Source organism: Saimiri boliviensis, chromosome 8 (assembly GCF_048565385.1).
Source record: "Saimiri boliviensis isolate mSaiBol1 chromosome 8, mSaiBol1.pri, whole genome shotgun sequence".
NCBI classification, from domain to species: domain Eukaryota; kingdom Metazoa; phylum Chordata; class Mammalia; order Primates; family Cebidae; genus Saimiri; species Saimiri boliviensis.
In genome coordinates, this window is record NC_133456.1 from 126,906,408 (window position 1) to 126,921,384 (window position 14,977).

At 43.0% G+C, this 14,977-nt stretch overlaps 1 protein-coding gene across 5 annotated transcripts in view; it reads right to left on the reverse strand.

Moving 5' to 3' along the window:
• Positions 1–14,977, reverse strand: part of CUL2 (cullin 2) — an 82,033-nt gene that overhangs the window by 64,777 nt on the left and 2,279 nt on the right. Inside the window, exon 1 of one of the 5 annotated variants that reach the window (XM_074405260.1) lies at positions 82–7,096. The exons of the other annotated variants lie outside the window; for them this stretch is intronic. The gene's annotated coding sequence lies outside the window, so the exon portion shown is untranslated. Of the gene's footprint in view, positions 1–81; positions 7,097–14,977 lie in introns of those variants that run through there. 5 annotated transcript variants of the gene reach the window in all.

Here is a 14,977-nt window from a genome sequence, read left to right on the forward strand (position 1 = left end):
AAGTTGCAGAGAAGGTGGGAGTGGAGGGGTTGGGAGCACCTACTGAGTTTCCCAAGCTCTGAATAAGGGCATTAACCATACCTCCTTCTCTCCCTTGTTCACCACATCCTATCATCAACTGTGCACATGAGTGTTTCCTGAATCCATCCACTCCCGTGTAGCCCCGCAAATGCTCTGGAATCAGACCCTCAGCAGAAAAGTAACAGCTGTTAACATTTACGCAGTGTATATACTGTGAACCAAGCACCCTGTATCAACTCATTTAATTCTCCCAGTATTCTGACAGGTAGTCCCACTGTTCTCCTCATTTTCTGAATATGAAAACTGAGTGGCAGGAGATTCAGAAACGTGCGTAAGGTCACAGAGCTCCGTCATGCTGACATCAGGATTCAGACCTGTACTGCGGCCTGTGCTCGGCTGCCATGTGCAGGCGCGATGCCTCACTAACGTGCTTGCTGGTCCTTGCCAGGCACCATTCCAAGTTCTGAGGATACGGTGGGCAAAAACAAAGTTCTTGACTTCAAGATCAGAATCTCAGCTCTTGGCCTTATCAAAGACACAAAAATAACCTACCTAGGCCAAAAGTTGACCACGTTGCTTTGTACATAAAGCTGTTTGTTTCCTTCTACAGACAGCATTCCGTTTAGGCTCAACTGCAACATGGCACCCAAGCTCCTCTTCCCGGGTACTACCTACCATGACAATATCCAGGAGCTTCTCACTGCTTGGAGATCACTCAACACATCAGCCCGATTCATACATTTGCCTTTCCTCTTACTATTTTCTCTACCTAAAGTGCTTCTCTTTTCCTTAGCCATTCCCGCCTAACTCTTACTGATAGTCTAACTTTGGTCCATCAGCCTTTTTTTCTTTTTCTTTTTTCTCTGAGATAGAGTCTCCCTCTGTCACCCAGGTTGGAGTGCAATGGTGAGATCTCAGTTCACTGCAACCTCTGCCTCCCGGGTTCAAGTGATTCTCCTGCGTCAGCCTCTCAAGTAGCTGGGATTACAGGCACACCTCACCATGCCTGGCTAATTTTTGTATTTTTAGTAGAGATGGGGTTTCACCATGTTGGCCAGACTGGTCTCGAACTCCTGAGTCTCAAATGTCTGCTCACCTTGGCCTCCCAAAGTGATGGAATTATAGGTGTGAGCCACTGCGCCCGGCCTACACCTGCTTTTAAGAAACTTTCTTGGACCATTTAAGCCAGGGAAGGTGTCCTATTGTAGGTATTATCTAAGAACTCCATACTTTCCCCTGTTGGGGTACTTCATCACTCTCAACTAGAATTACCTGAATGTTTCTGAGAGTGGGGACAATTCTGTTAACTGCATACCAAAAAGCTGGTGATGCTCCCCTCACATTCACCTTCTCCTCTTATAAAATGAAATCATATTAAACACACTGCTTGCAAATTAGTTTAAGAGTTGCATAGACTTTTTTTGCTTTTTTTTTTTTTTTTTTGAGACGGAGTTTCGCTCTTGTTACCCAGGCTGGAGTGCAACGGCGCGATCTCGGCTCACCACAACCTCCGCCTCCTGGGTTCAGGCAATTCTCCTGCCTCAGCCTCCTGAGTAGCTGGGATGACAGGCACGCGCCACCATGCCCAGCTAATTTTTTGTATTTTTAGTAGAGACGGGGTTTCACCATGTTGACCAGGATGGTCTCGATCTCTTGACCTCGTGATCCGCCCGCCTTGGCTTCCCAAAGTGCTGGGATTACAGGCGTGAGCCACCGCGCCCGGCCTTTTTTGCTTTATGGAATCAGACTGACACTGACTGACTTCTCTGTTGAGACTGATAGATTTATGGTGCTATAAGGAAAAGGCACAGTTACAATCCATGCTTGGATGGATAGAAACTCTGGAAGCCAAGGTGAGAGAAGCACTGGCCTTGTGCAACACACCAAAAACTGACAACCCAATAGCAGGAAGGATGCTGCAACAGTCTGTCAGATTCTCTGCTTGCTAGCTATATAACTAGGAAAATTAAGTTTATTTTGTTTTCTTGAAATTGTTTAACAACATTCATGGAAAGTTTACATAAGGAAGTGAAAGAGACAAGACAATGAAAGAAAGAGGACCATGGCAGGGCGCCGTGGCTCACGGCTGTAATCCTAGCACTTTGGGAGGCTGAGGCAGGCGGATCACCTGAGGTCAGGAGATCAAGTCCAGCCTAACCAATATGGTAAAACCTGTCTCTACTAAAAATGCAAAAATTAGCCAGGTGTGGTAGCACATGCCTGTAGTCCCAGCTACTCAGAAGGCTGAGACAGGAGAATCGCTTGAACCTGGGAGGTGGAGGCTGCAGTAAGCCGAGATCGGGCCATTGCACTCCAGCCTGCGTGACAGAGTGAGACTCCATCTCAAAAAAAAAAAAAAAGAAAGAGAAAGAAAGAGGACCACAGCCACAGTACTTTACTTTCTACCTCCCATGCTGTCAAATAATTCATAAATCTATCAGTCTTGTTCTTTATTACTGTGCCTTAACGAGATTCTCATGCGCACTCAGATTGTCCCATCAAGTAACTGCAAATCCAAGTCTCCTGAAATCACCACAGTCCCCTTTGGCTTTCTTGTGAGTTCCACTCTTGCAACGATGGAGTTTTAGGGCACACGGGTACAGTGCCTAGGGCATAAGACTTATGGGGGGGACCTAAAACACACACACACACACACACACACACACACACACACACACTTTCTCCACATTTTTAAAAACTGCAAAATAAAAATTTATATTACCTGTTTCCATAAAATATTAAGTCAACATTAATATAATATTTGCAACATTTTTGTTACATTTGAAGACAGTTGTAGATTAGATTTCCTAAGAGCATTAATTTCTAAATATGCATGATTGTCAATAATAATCTCAAAAGTGAACTATAAAATGCAGTTACCATATGACTCGGCAATTCCACTCCTAAGAAAAATAAAACTCCCAAGAGAAATACAACATATTCACGTAAAAACTGGTATATAAATGTGCACTGCAGTATTATTCATAAAGGCCTTTGAAACAGCCCAAGTGCCTATCAACTGATAAATGGTTAAATAAAATGTGATATATCCATACAATAAATTATTTTTTGGAAATTCAAGGCAATAAAGTACCAATACACACTACCACATGGATGAACCTCAAAAACATTGTACTAAGTGAATGAAGAGGGCCACAAAACAGCCATATAATGTACAATTCTATTTATAAGGAGTATCAAGCATAGGCAAATCTATAGAGACAGAAAGTAGATGAGTGGTTGCCTAGGGAACTTGGGGGAAATGGGAAATGACTGCCAATAGGGTGATGAAAATGCTCTGAAGTTGACTCTCATGATGGCTGCACAACTATATACTAAAAACCACTCAACCGTATATTTCAAATAGGTAAACTGAATGGTACGTGAAGTATCTCTCAATAAAGCTGCCATACATTTAAAAGTGAATTCTAAAAATCATACCAAGTTTTAGAGCAATGTAATGGGGATGAGGTGGAAATAAGTATTAATATATCCACATGGTCGCTTAGCATAAAATTCTGAAATCTCAGTCTCTCTCCCACCACTCCTGTGTATGACCTAGCTGCCACCTCCCATCACCAGAGGCGGTAAGTTTTCTATGTTCCTGGGCGTATTTTAGACATACATGTTGATTTGTTATTCCCTTTTACATAATACAAATGTGGTCTTTTTTTCATCTGTTTTACATAAACGGTATACTATTCAGATTGCTATATATCTGCTTTTTTCTCTTAAGAGTATATTTGGACCCAGGTGCAGTGGCTCATGCCTGTAAGCCCAGCACTTTGGGGAGGTTAAGGCGGGTGGATCACTTGAAGTCAGGAGTTCGAGACCAGCTGGCAACATGGTGAAACCTCAACTGTACTAAAAAAATACAAAAATTAGCCAGGCATGGTGGTGGGTGCCTGTAGTCCCAGCTACTCAGGAGGCTGTGTCAGAAGAATCGCTTGAACCTGGGAGGCAGAGGTTATGTAGTGAGCTGAGATCGTGCCACTGCACTCCAGCCTGGGCAAGAGAGCAAGACCTTGTCTCAAAAAATAATAATAATAAATAAAAATCATTATTTAAAAATATTTACAGATGTAATGATATGCTGTCTGAAATTTGCTTCACAATTAAACAGCTTGCTCATGAGCTGATAACTGCTAAGGATGAGTAACAGGGACACGGAGATTTATTACAGTGTTCTTTTTTTTGTATGTGTTTACAATTTTCCATATTAAAGGAGTCTAAAAAATCCTTAAAATCATTAACATTTTCATAAATTCAGAGAAAGCACATCATCTCTTACTAACTGAAAGCTGTGACGAACCTTCTTCCCTTCTGAGAATCTTAACTTTCCTGTTTTAGGTTTCCAAAGTTGCAGGAGAGCGCACAAAACACATGGTACTGTCCCTAAGTACGATGCGCTAACACAGCCTGACAAAATGTCCACCCCCAAACATTTACTAATGGTAGAAATAAAAAATACATATAACTTTGTTAAGATCAGATGAATTTTAACTTGAGGTGATCCTGCTCTTCATTTAGACATTTTTCAAATAAAGAGATTTATTCCTGTGAACTCACTTGCCCTGGCAAAAAGAAACAATTTAGATAATTTCAGCAGGTAAAATTTACAGTATCTCAAAAGATTCATTTTGGTGTGTCATATTTTAGTTGCCTTCTTTTTATTTCTTTTCTTTTTTTTTTTTTTTTTTTTTTTTGAGACAAAGTCTCACTCTGTCACCCAAGCTGGAGTGCAGTGGTACAATCTCAGCTCACTGCAACCTCTGCCTCCCAAGTTCAAGCGATGGTCCTGCCTCAGCCTCCTGAGTAGCTGGGACTACAGGTGCGCATCACCAAGCCTAGCTAATTGTCTTTACATTTCTTTTTTTTTTTTTTTGTCTTTTTGTTTTTTTCCTTTTTGTGGCGAATGGGATATATTGCCCATGCAGGTCTCAAACTCCTGGATTCAAGCTATCCTCCCGCCTCTGCCTCCCTAAGAGCTGGGATTACAGGTGTGAGCCACAGCGCCCGGCCTGTTTTTACATTTTTAGTAGAGATGAGGTTTCACCATGTTAGCCAGGATGGTCTCAATCTCTTGACCTCGTGATCCGCCCACCTCAGCCTCCCAAAGTGCTGAGATTACAGGTATGATCCATGGCGCCTGGCCTTAGTTGCCTTCTAAAAGTATAATTATCAATACTGTAAACAGCTAACCACTTACTATTTTGATTCTCTTCATAGTAAACAAAACTCCTGAATGACGATTTTTTATTTCAGTATTGATCAGTAGCAGCAATAAAAATTGGGGATCCAAAAATTACCAGCAAGATACAATGGAGTGGTCTAAGTTGGTTTCAGATGGTTGACACTATCATTAGTTTTTCAAATGCCACTCAATAGTCTTAGATTTCATTCTTTTTTTTTTTTTTGAGACGGAGTTTCGCTCTTGTTACCCAGGCTGGAGTGCAATGGCGCGATCTCGGCTCACTGCAACCTCCTCCTCCTGGGTTCAGGCAATTCTCCTGCCTCAGCCTCCCGAGTAGCTGGGACTACAGGCACGCGCCACCATGCCCAGCTAATTTTTTCTTTTGTATTTTTAGTAGAGACGGGGTTTCACCATGTTGACCAGGATGGTCTTGATCTCTTGACCTCGTGATCCACCCGCCTCGGCCTCCCAAAGTGCTGGGATTACAGGCGTGAGCCGCCGCACCCGGCGATTTCATTCTTAATACACCAAATCAGAAAAATACTTAAGACCCAGAAAAAGAGCATTACAATAGTTCCCCACCAAAGCCTTATCTGAGAGGATACATTACGATCCCCAGTGGATGCCCGAAACTGTTTTTTCATATACATACATACCTATGATAAAGTTTAATATATAAATCAAGCATAGTAAGAGATTAACAGTAACAATAAGATATAACAATTATTACATTATGCCATAATAAAAGTTACGTCAGTGTGGTCTCTCAGAATCTCTCATTGTGCTGTGTACCCACCCTTGTGAAGGTATGAGACAATACAACGCCTACGTAATGAGATGAAGTGAGCTGAGTGACACAGGCATCAGAATGTCGGCATTAGCCTACTTACTACTGACCTTCTGAATTCCTTAATGTGTGTTATCATCCCTGACTTAAGAGTAAATAGCTTGGTGTCATTCGTCTCTCGGGATCCCTTGCTGAGTCTTCAAACAGGTCTAGTGCTTTCTGGCACAATATGTTGCCATCAAGTGAAACTTGTCTCTGCTCATGTCTCCACCCACCAGTGTAATGCCTTTTCCAAATTAACTAAGCACTTATTGCACAATGTACTATCACTTGTACAGTTTGAGGTCTGACACCAAAACAAGTAAGAATTTTTCTTTCTTCACAATTTATTTTTCTTTCCTCATAACTTCTTTTCTTTCATAATCGTGAAGAAAGAAAAAGAAATTCTTACTAGACCTGCTTACAGCAGGTCTTAGCAACCTCAGCCTATTTATTTCTCTTTCCTTATTGAGAACTTTCACCTTTTCATGTAAAGGAAGCACTCCATGCTTCTTTCTGGTGTATCCATATTGCTAGGATCACTACCTCTGCACTTTGAGGGCTCTTATTAAATAAAATCAGGGTTACTTGAACACAAGTGTTGCAAAACTGCAACAGTCTATCTGATAATCAAGACAGCTACTGAGTGACTAACGGCAGAAGCCAGACAGTGAGGAGATACTGGACAAAGGGATGACCCCCGTCTGAGCAGGACACAGCAAGATTTCACCACACTACTGAGAACGGTGCAGAATTTAATTATGAGTTCTTTCTAAAATTTTCCATTTAATATTTTCAGACCCCACTGACCATGGGTGACTAAAATGAAGAAAACAAAACTGCGAATAAGTGGGGGCGGAGGGGTGGAATACAATATTAACTTGGCATTATTTTCCATTTCCGTAGGTGGACCCAAAGCTGCCAGTGGTGCACACTGACCAAACATGCTGCCATCATTTAACATTAAAATAAGCTTCAAGAGCCGGGCGCGGTGGCTCAAGCCTGTAATCCCAGCACTTTGGGAGGCCGAGGCGGGTGGATCACGAGGTCAAGAGATCGAGACCATCCTGGTCAACATAGTGAAACCCCGTCTCTACTAAAAATACAAAAAATTAGCTGGGCATGGTGGCACGTGCCTGTCATCCCAGCTACTCAGGAGGCTGAGGCAGGAGAATTGCCTGAACCCAGGGGGCGGAGGTTGCGGTGAGCCGAGATCGCGCCATTGCACTCCAGCCTGGGTAACAGGAGCGAAACTCCGTCTCAAAAAAAAAAAAAAAAAAAAAAAAAAAAAAAAGCTTCAAGAATGCATTTTCATCTTGCTGTATCAAATGAGTGAGCCATTGGATGTAACTAAGAATGTCCTTTCTTATTTGGAGATTCAGGGTGCAACGTTTTTTGTTGCAGTAAGGTCTGACCCACAGAGCTCTAAGTACTCCACAAATATTTCCATCGCGACTCTCCAGCTTTAGAATTTCTATTTTTATTTATTTATTTTTGAGACAGGGTCTTGTTCCGCTACCCAGTGCAGCAGTGTGAGCCCGGGTCACTGCAGCCTTGACCTCCTGGGCTCAAGTGATCCTCCTGCCTCAGCCTCCCAAGTAGCTGGGACTATGGGCACATACCATCACACTCAGCTATTTTTTGTATTAGTAAAGACAGGTTTTCCCTACGTTGCCCAGGCTGGTCTTGAACTCCTGAGCTCAAGCTTCCAACAGCCTTGGCCTCCCAAAGTGCAGGTGTGTGCCACCACACCCAGCCTAGAGTTTCTAGTAGTATATATACGTGTGTGTGTGTATATCTATCTATCTATCTATATATATATATATATTTTTTTTTTTGAGACAGAGTCTCACTCTGTCGCCAGGCACTGGCTGGAGTGCAGTGGCACAATCTCGGCTCAGTGCAACCTCCACCTGCTGGGTTCAAGCAATTCTCCAGCCTCAGCCTCCCGAGTAGCTGGGACTACAGGCACGCGCCACCACGGCCAGCTAATTTTTGTATTTTTAGTAGAGACGGGGTTTCGCCATGTTGGCCAGGATGGTCTCGATCTCTTGACCTCATGATCCGCCCACCTCGGCCTCCCAAAGCGCTGGGATTACAGGCTTGAGCCACCCCCTCCCCCCGGCCAGTAGTATATATTTTTAAAAAAGAAATGAGTTGGGAAACAAAGAGTGAACAGACATATAGTGTGTGCCAAAATGTATACTGCAGGAAGACATCTTGAAGTCTCAAAACGGGAAGACATAGTGGGGAGTAAGGAATGTATTTATGAAACAGTAAGTATGTTATAGAAACCATTTGCACCCAGGTATCGTGGCTCACACCTGTAATCCCAGTATTCTGAGAGGCTGAGGTGGGAGGATCACTTGAGCCTGGGAGTTTGAAACTAGCCTGATCAACACAGAGACCTCGTCTTTGCAAAAAACATAATTCTAATAGTTGGGCCCTCTGGTAACACGTGCCGCCAGGTGTCACAGCTACTCAGGAGGCTAAGGTGGGAACATGGCTTGAGCACAGGAAAAGTTCAAGGTTATAGTAAGCTACAATGGCACCACTGCACTCCAGCCTGGGCCAAAAGACTGAGATCTTGTCTCAAAAAAGCAGCCATCTGCTTCCAAAAATAAACCCACTTCACCAGAATAAAAGACCCCTCTCTGCAATGAATTTTAGACTTTTAGACTCCCCCATAAGCCTGCACAGTTTGTACTTTGTTTTCTTAAGTTTTCACATCGCTCTTATCAGCTTGAAGTTTAACGTCTTCTTCACTTGCTTTCTCACTTTTTGTTCAATAATCTAGTCAATGAATTTAAGAAACTGATCTTTTTAAAAAAACTATTCTCAGCCGGGTGTGGTGGCTCATGCCTGTAAAACCAGCACTTTGAGAGGCTGAGGCGGGTGGATCATGAAGTCAAGAGATCGAGACCATCCTGGTCAACATGGTGAAACCCCGTCTCTACTAAAAATACAAAAAATAGGCTGGGCGCGGTGGCTCAAGCCTGTAATCCCAGCACTTTGGGAGGCCGAGGCGGGTGGATCACGAGGTCGAGAGATTGAGACCATCCTGGTCAACATGGTGAAACCTCGTCTCTACTAAAAATACAAAAAATTAGCTGGGCATGGTGGCACGTGCCTGTAATCCCAGCTACTCAGGAGGCTGAGGCAGGAGAATTGCCTGAACCCAGGAGGCGGAGGTTGCGGTGAGCCGAGATCGCGCCATTGCACTCCAGCCTGGGTAACAAGAGCGAAACTCCGTCTCAAAAAAAATAAAAATAAGTAAATAAATTCCGATACATGCTATGACAAGAATGAACCTTGAAGACACTACACTAAGTCAAATACACCAAACACAAAATGAAAAATACCTTATGGTCCTGCTTAAAACTATACATATGGGGAAATTCATAAAGACAGAAAGATTTTATCAGATGCTGGGGGCAGGGGAAATGGGGTGCTACTGCTTAACAGCTGCAGAGTTTCTGTCTAGTAACAAAAAAGTTTTGGAAATGGTGGTGAGGGTCACAATCACACTGTAAATGCAATTAACACCACTAAACTATACACTTAATGATAGTTAAAATGGTAAATTGTATGTTGTTTTAACACAATATAAAAATACAAAAAAAAATGCTGTCCTTATTCATAGTACAAAGTTCTGACGTCAGAAAAGTATCTGAATCTCACTGCAAAATACTCTGAAAATTTTTAAATGGATGCACGCTAATCAAAACAATGCTTGGAGTATGACAAAATGTTATTTTTGGTTCAGACTATTATCAAATACATAAAATAGAAATATTTTGAGATAAAATTTTTCTGAAGGTGCAGGACTACTTGGGGATCTTTCTCTTAATGTCACATTATTGACTATTTTGACAACTATACATAACTTACATAATTACTATGACTATTAGAAAGGTTATCTTTGGCTGGGCATGGTAGCTCACGCTTATAATCCCAGCACTTTGGGAGGCCAAGGTGGGCAGATAACTTGAGGTCAGGAGTTCGAGACCAGCCTGGCCAACATGGTGAAACCCCATCTCTACTAAAAACACAAAAATTAGCCAGGTGTGGTGGTGGGTTACTTAGGAGGCTGAGGCAGGAGAATCGCTTGAACCGAGGAGGCAGAGGTTGTGGTGAGCCAAGATTGTGCCACTGCACCACAGCAACCTAGGCGACAGAACAAGAATCCATCTCAATTTAAAAAAAAAAAAAAGGGAGGAAAAGAAAAAGAAAGGTATCTTCTATTTCCCACGGTCAGAAAATAGTAGTTATAAATAAAGCGGAATGGCAAGCATAAATCCTGTGGTGGTGGACTGTAATTAAAGGTCTGATTTACAAACTCATGGTTTTAAATACAAAAACACACATATACACGCAGATAAGAAGATAGAAACATAGATATTTGTGCCTGCATGGATGAATACACATATATTTCTAGCTCTGCTCACTGAGAAGGGCCTGGGAGCAACGACACCACAGCGGCAGAGCGCACAAGCAGAGCCTCCGTCTTGGTTTCTGAATCGCATTCTCCAACAAAAGAAACCAGAACTACTCCTTGGAAAAGTGGCTGACTCCATGGCTGGAGCAGGAAAAATACAAGTTGAACCTAGAACATCTATGAGATCAGGAAATAAAAGGTGCTTTCCCCACACAAAAAGAGGGTGGGGGCAAGTTGAAAGGACACAAGCCAAACCAAAGGTCAAATCTGGAACAAATCAAGCAACAAAATAATGGCTGGGTTACACGATAAACCACAGGCAGATCACAGTGACTTATGCCTGCTGTAATCCCAACACTTTGTGAGACCAGGCTGGAGGATCACTTGAGCCAAGGAGTTCAAAATCAGGCTGGAGTGTAGCCTGTACTTTCAATCTCCTACAACTGAATTAAAACAAGGCTGAGATATTTTTTAAAAATTACACATGGCAAATCCATGTTTCATTCTTTGAAAAGCAGCCACAATAGAAAAAGACTAAGTCGCTGAGTTAATGGATATAACTAATGTTATTTATAACGTTAAACTATATAAAAGAGGCTAGGTGCAGTAGCTCACGCCTGTAATCCCAGCACTTTGGGAGGCCGAGGCAGGCAGATCACTTGAGGTCAAGAGTTTAAGACCAGCCTGGTCCACATGGCAAAACCCCATTTCTACTAAAAATACAAAAATTAGCCAGGTATGGTGGCAGGCACCAGTAGTCCCAGCTACTTGGGAGGATGAGGCAGGAGAATCACATGAACCCTGGAGGCAGAGGTTGCAGTGAGCCAAGAATGCGCCATTGCACTCCAGCTTGGGCAACAAGAACAAAACTCTGTCCCAAACAATCAAACAAAACAGTGTCAGTCTGAATTTTTAATTCTCCAGAATAACAAAGCTTAAAGCAAAAGAAAATACTGTACCTCTCCTCCTCCAAAGGAAAATCAACAGGGTTCAATGCACCCCAAAAGTTTCTACAGATCCAAACCCACAATCTTAACCTAACACTCCTACTCACTGTCTCAAAACCTTTAAGAATCAAAGAATTGTCTCAAATAAGCCTTTCCCAGTGAAAAGCCAAATATAAAGTACTGACATAGAAATCTGTATATTCTTAAAGGTGGTAACCCAAAGATTATGCTAACTGAAATGTGACAGATACATTACTGTTAAGATTCAAACTCAAGCACAGAGACAGATCACTCTAAACAGATACTGCAATTAACTGATTACTAAGAGAGGGTTCAGTCATAGATCAGTAACTTGTTACAAATCTCCTAACATTCCAAATTGCTGCTTGTTTTTCCAAGATTTAACATGAGCCGGTCACAAATCTTCATAATATTAAGATTCTGGGGCTGATCCTGTCATCAATTTACTTAAAAATAACTGATAGTGGCTGGGTGCAGTGGCTCATGCCAGTAATCCCAGCACTTCGGGAGGCCAAGGTGGGCAGATCACAAGGTCAAGAGATCAAGACCATCCTGGCCAACATAGTAAAACCCGTCCCTATTAAAATACAAAAATTAGCTGCGCGTGGTGGCGTGCGCCTGTAGTCCCAGCTACTTGGGAGGCTGACGTAGGAGAATTGCTTGAAGTCGGGGGGTAGAGGTTCCAGTGAGCCGAGACCACCCGACTGCACTCCAGCCTGGTGCCTGGCAAAAAAGTGAGACTGTCTTAAAAAAATAAATAAATAAATAATTGATAGTACATACGAAACACTGCTTTCAATCATAGCCAGACATTTTTCCAGACTACCCAAAGAACAGGCAGATAAGGTAGAACACAAAAGAAACAGTGCAAACTTTTGTAAAAAGTCTCACAAAAAGAAAGAGCTTTTTGCAGTGAGGGAGGAAAAAATGTTGGGTACTATGTTCAGCACCTGAGTGATGGGATCATTCGTATCCTAAACCCCAGCATCACACAATATACCCAGGTAACAAACCTACACATGTACTGAGTCAATCTAAAATAAAAGTTGAAAAAGATAAAAGAAATAAGCAGCCTGGCCAACATGGTGAAACCCCATCTCTACTAAAAATACGAAAATTAGCCAGGTGTGATGGAGGGTGCCTGTAGTCCCAGCTACTTGGAAGGCTGAGGCAGGAGAATTGCCTGAACCCAGGAAGCTGAAGTGAGCTGAGATCATGCCCCTGCACTCCAGCCTGGGCAACTGTGTCTCAAAAAACAAAACAAAACAAAACAAAAAAGAAAAGAAACAAGGTGGGGCACAGTGGATCAAACCTATAATCCTAACACAGAGGCTGAGGTGAGAGGATTATTTGAGCCCAGGAGTTCAAGATCAGCCTGGGCAACACAGTGAGACCCCCTTAGCCGGGTGCGGTGGCTCAAGCTTGTAATCCCAGCACTTTGGGAGGCCGAGGCGGGTGGATCACGAGGTCGAGAGATCAAGACCATCCTGGTCAATATGGTGAAACCCCGTCTCTACTAAAAATACAAAAAATTAGCTGGGCATGGTGGCACGTGCCTGTAATCCCAGCTACTCAGGAGGCTGAGGCAGGTGAATTGCCTGAACCCAGGAGGCGGAGGTTGCGGTGAGCCGAGATCGCGCCATTGCACTCCAGCCTGGGTAACAAGAGCGAAACTCTGTCTCAGGAAAAAAAAAAGAAAAAAGAAAAAACCCACAGTGAGACCCCCTTTGCTCTCATCCACGCTGGAGTGCAGTGGCTCAACGCAGCCTCGACCTCCTGGGTTCAAGTGATCCTCCCACCTCAACTTCGCTAGTAGCTGGGAGTACAGCCCTGCACCACCACACATGGCCAATTTCTGTATTTTGCCCAACCTGGTCTCAAGCTGCTGGGCTCACGTGATCCACCCACCTCTGTCTCCCAAAGTGCTGGGATTACAGGCCCGAGCCAGCACACTGGCTAGAAACAGCTTTTTAAACAATTCCACACCTGTAGGTCAAAAACTTAATGAAACCAGCCTGGCCAACCTGGTGAAGCTCCATCTCTACTTAAAATACAAACTCCAGCCTGGGTAACGGAGCAAGACACCATCTCAAAATAAATAAATAGATAAACTTAACAAGGGCAGGGACCAAATCAGAAAATGCTGCAGTACTCCATAGTTTTCTCCTCTTCTGTTTTTTTTTTTTTTTTTGAAGTGGAGTGCAGTGGTGTGATCTCGGCTCACTGCAACCTCTGCCTCCCAGGTTCAAGTGATTCTCCTGCCTTGATCTCTTGACCTCATGATCTGCCCGCCTAGACCTCCCAAAGTGCTCAGATTACAGGCATGAGCCGCCTCACCCGGCCTCTCCTTTCTACATTCTGTGTTCTCATCTTATTTCATAACTTAAATACTGTTCAATACTCTAAAAAATACAAATGTCAAAGCAAGTAAAGTGTACTACCATTTCTGCAAAGTGGGGACAATATTCATTTGTATGTGCACAAATTTTTTTTTCAAAGGATATCTAAGAAAGAGCTAACAATGTTTGACTCCAAGGAAAGCCGGATGACAAGGATACAGGAAGAGGAGGGAGATTTTCAGTCTATTCCCATGGATAACTTTATATTTTGGTTTTCTGTTTGTTTTAGAGACAGAGTCTCACTGTCACTCAGGCTGGAGTGCAGTGGTGCAATCATAGACCACTGCAGCCTCCAATCTGGTCATCTGGCCTCAGCTTCTCAACTGTCGGTACTACAGGCGTGCACTACCGCACCTGGCTAATTTTTTTAGAATTATTTTTTGTAGACACAGGGTCTCACCATGTCTCCAAGACTAACATTTTAAATTGTGAACCACGTGAATATAGTTTTTCTTCAAAACATAAGTATAGTATACCAATAAATAAATGCTGGCGACTCTCCATATCCATCTTTCTCTCCTCACTAGAACTTAAGTTCCATGAAGCTAGAGATTTTTTAACTACTATATCCACACATCTGGTCTAAAGCTGGTGTTTGAGAAGCCCTCGTTGAATGAATAAATCACTCCTTAACTTCTCACTAAGCTCCACACTTACTTCCAGTCACCTACTCCTCACCTCCACTGGAACAGCTAGATCCAACTTAACCAGACCAGTCCAACTCCAACCCAAACAACAGCCTGGCCCTGCCAATTCCTGCCGCCTCTTCGTCTCAGTACACAGCATCATCACCCTCCAGCAGAAGCCAAAAACCCAGGAGTGACCCCTGTCCCAACTGCATGCTCATCCAAAACAGGACAATTTCAGTATCTTCAACTCCAAAACACATCTCAAAACATTTTCACTGGTCTGCTTGTGTGTCTCTTTTCCAAACGGCAGTCTGATTCTCAATCAGACCTTACCACTCCCAGTTGAGAAGAGTTCCAAAAGCCTTTTAAAGCCTCAGAAGAACAAAAGCCAACGTGATCCAGCCAATGGCTAGGACCCACTCTTAATCTCTCTCTCTCTCTCTCTCTCTCTCTCTCTTTTGTATTTTAAAAAAGAGAGCAAAGTCTACATTAGCAGTCTGAT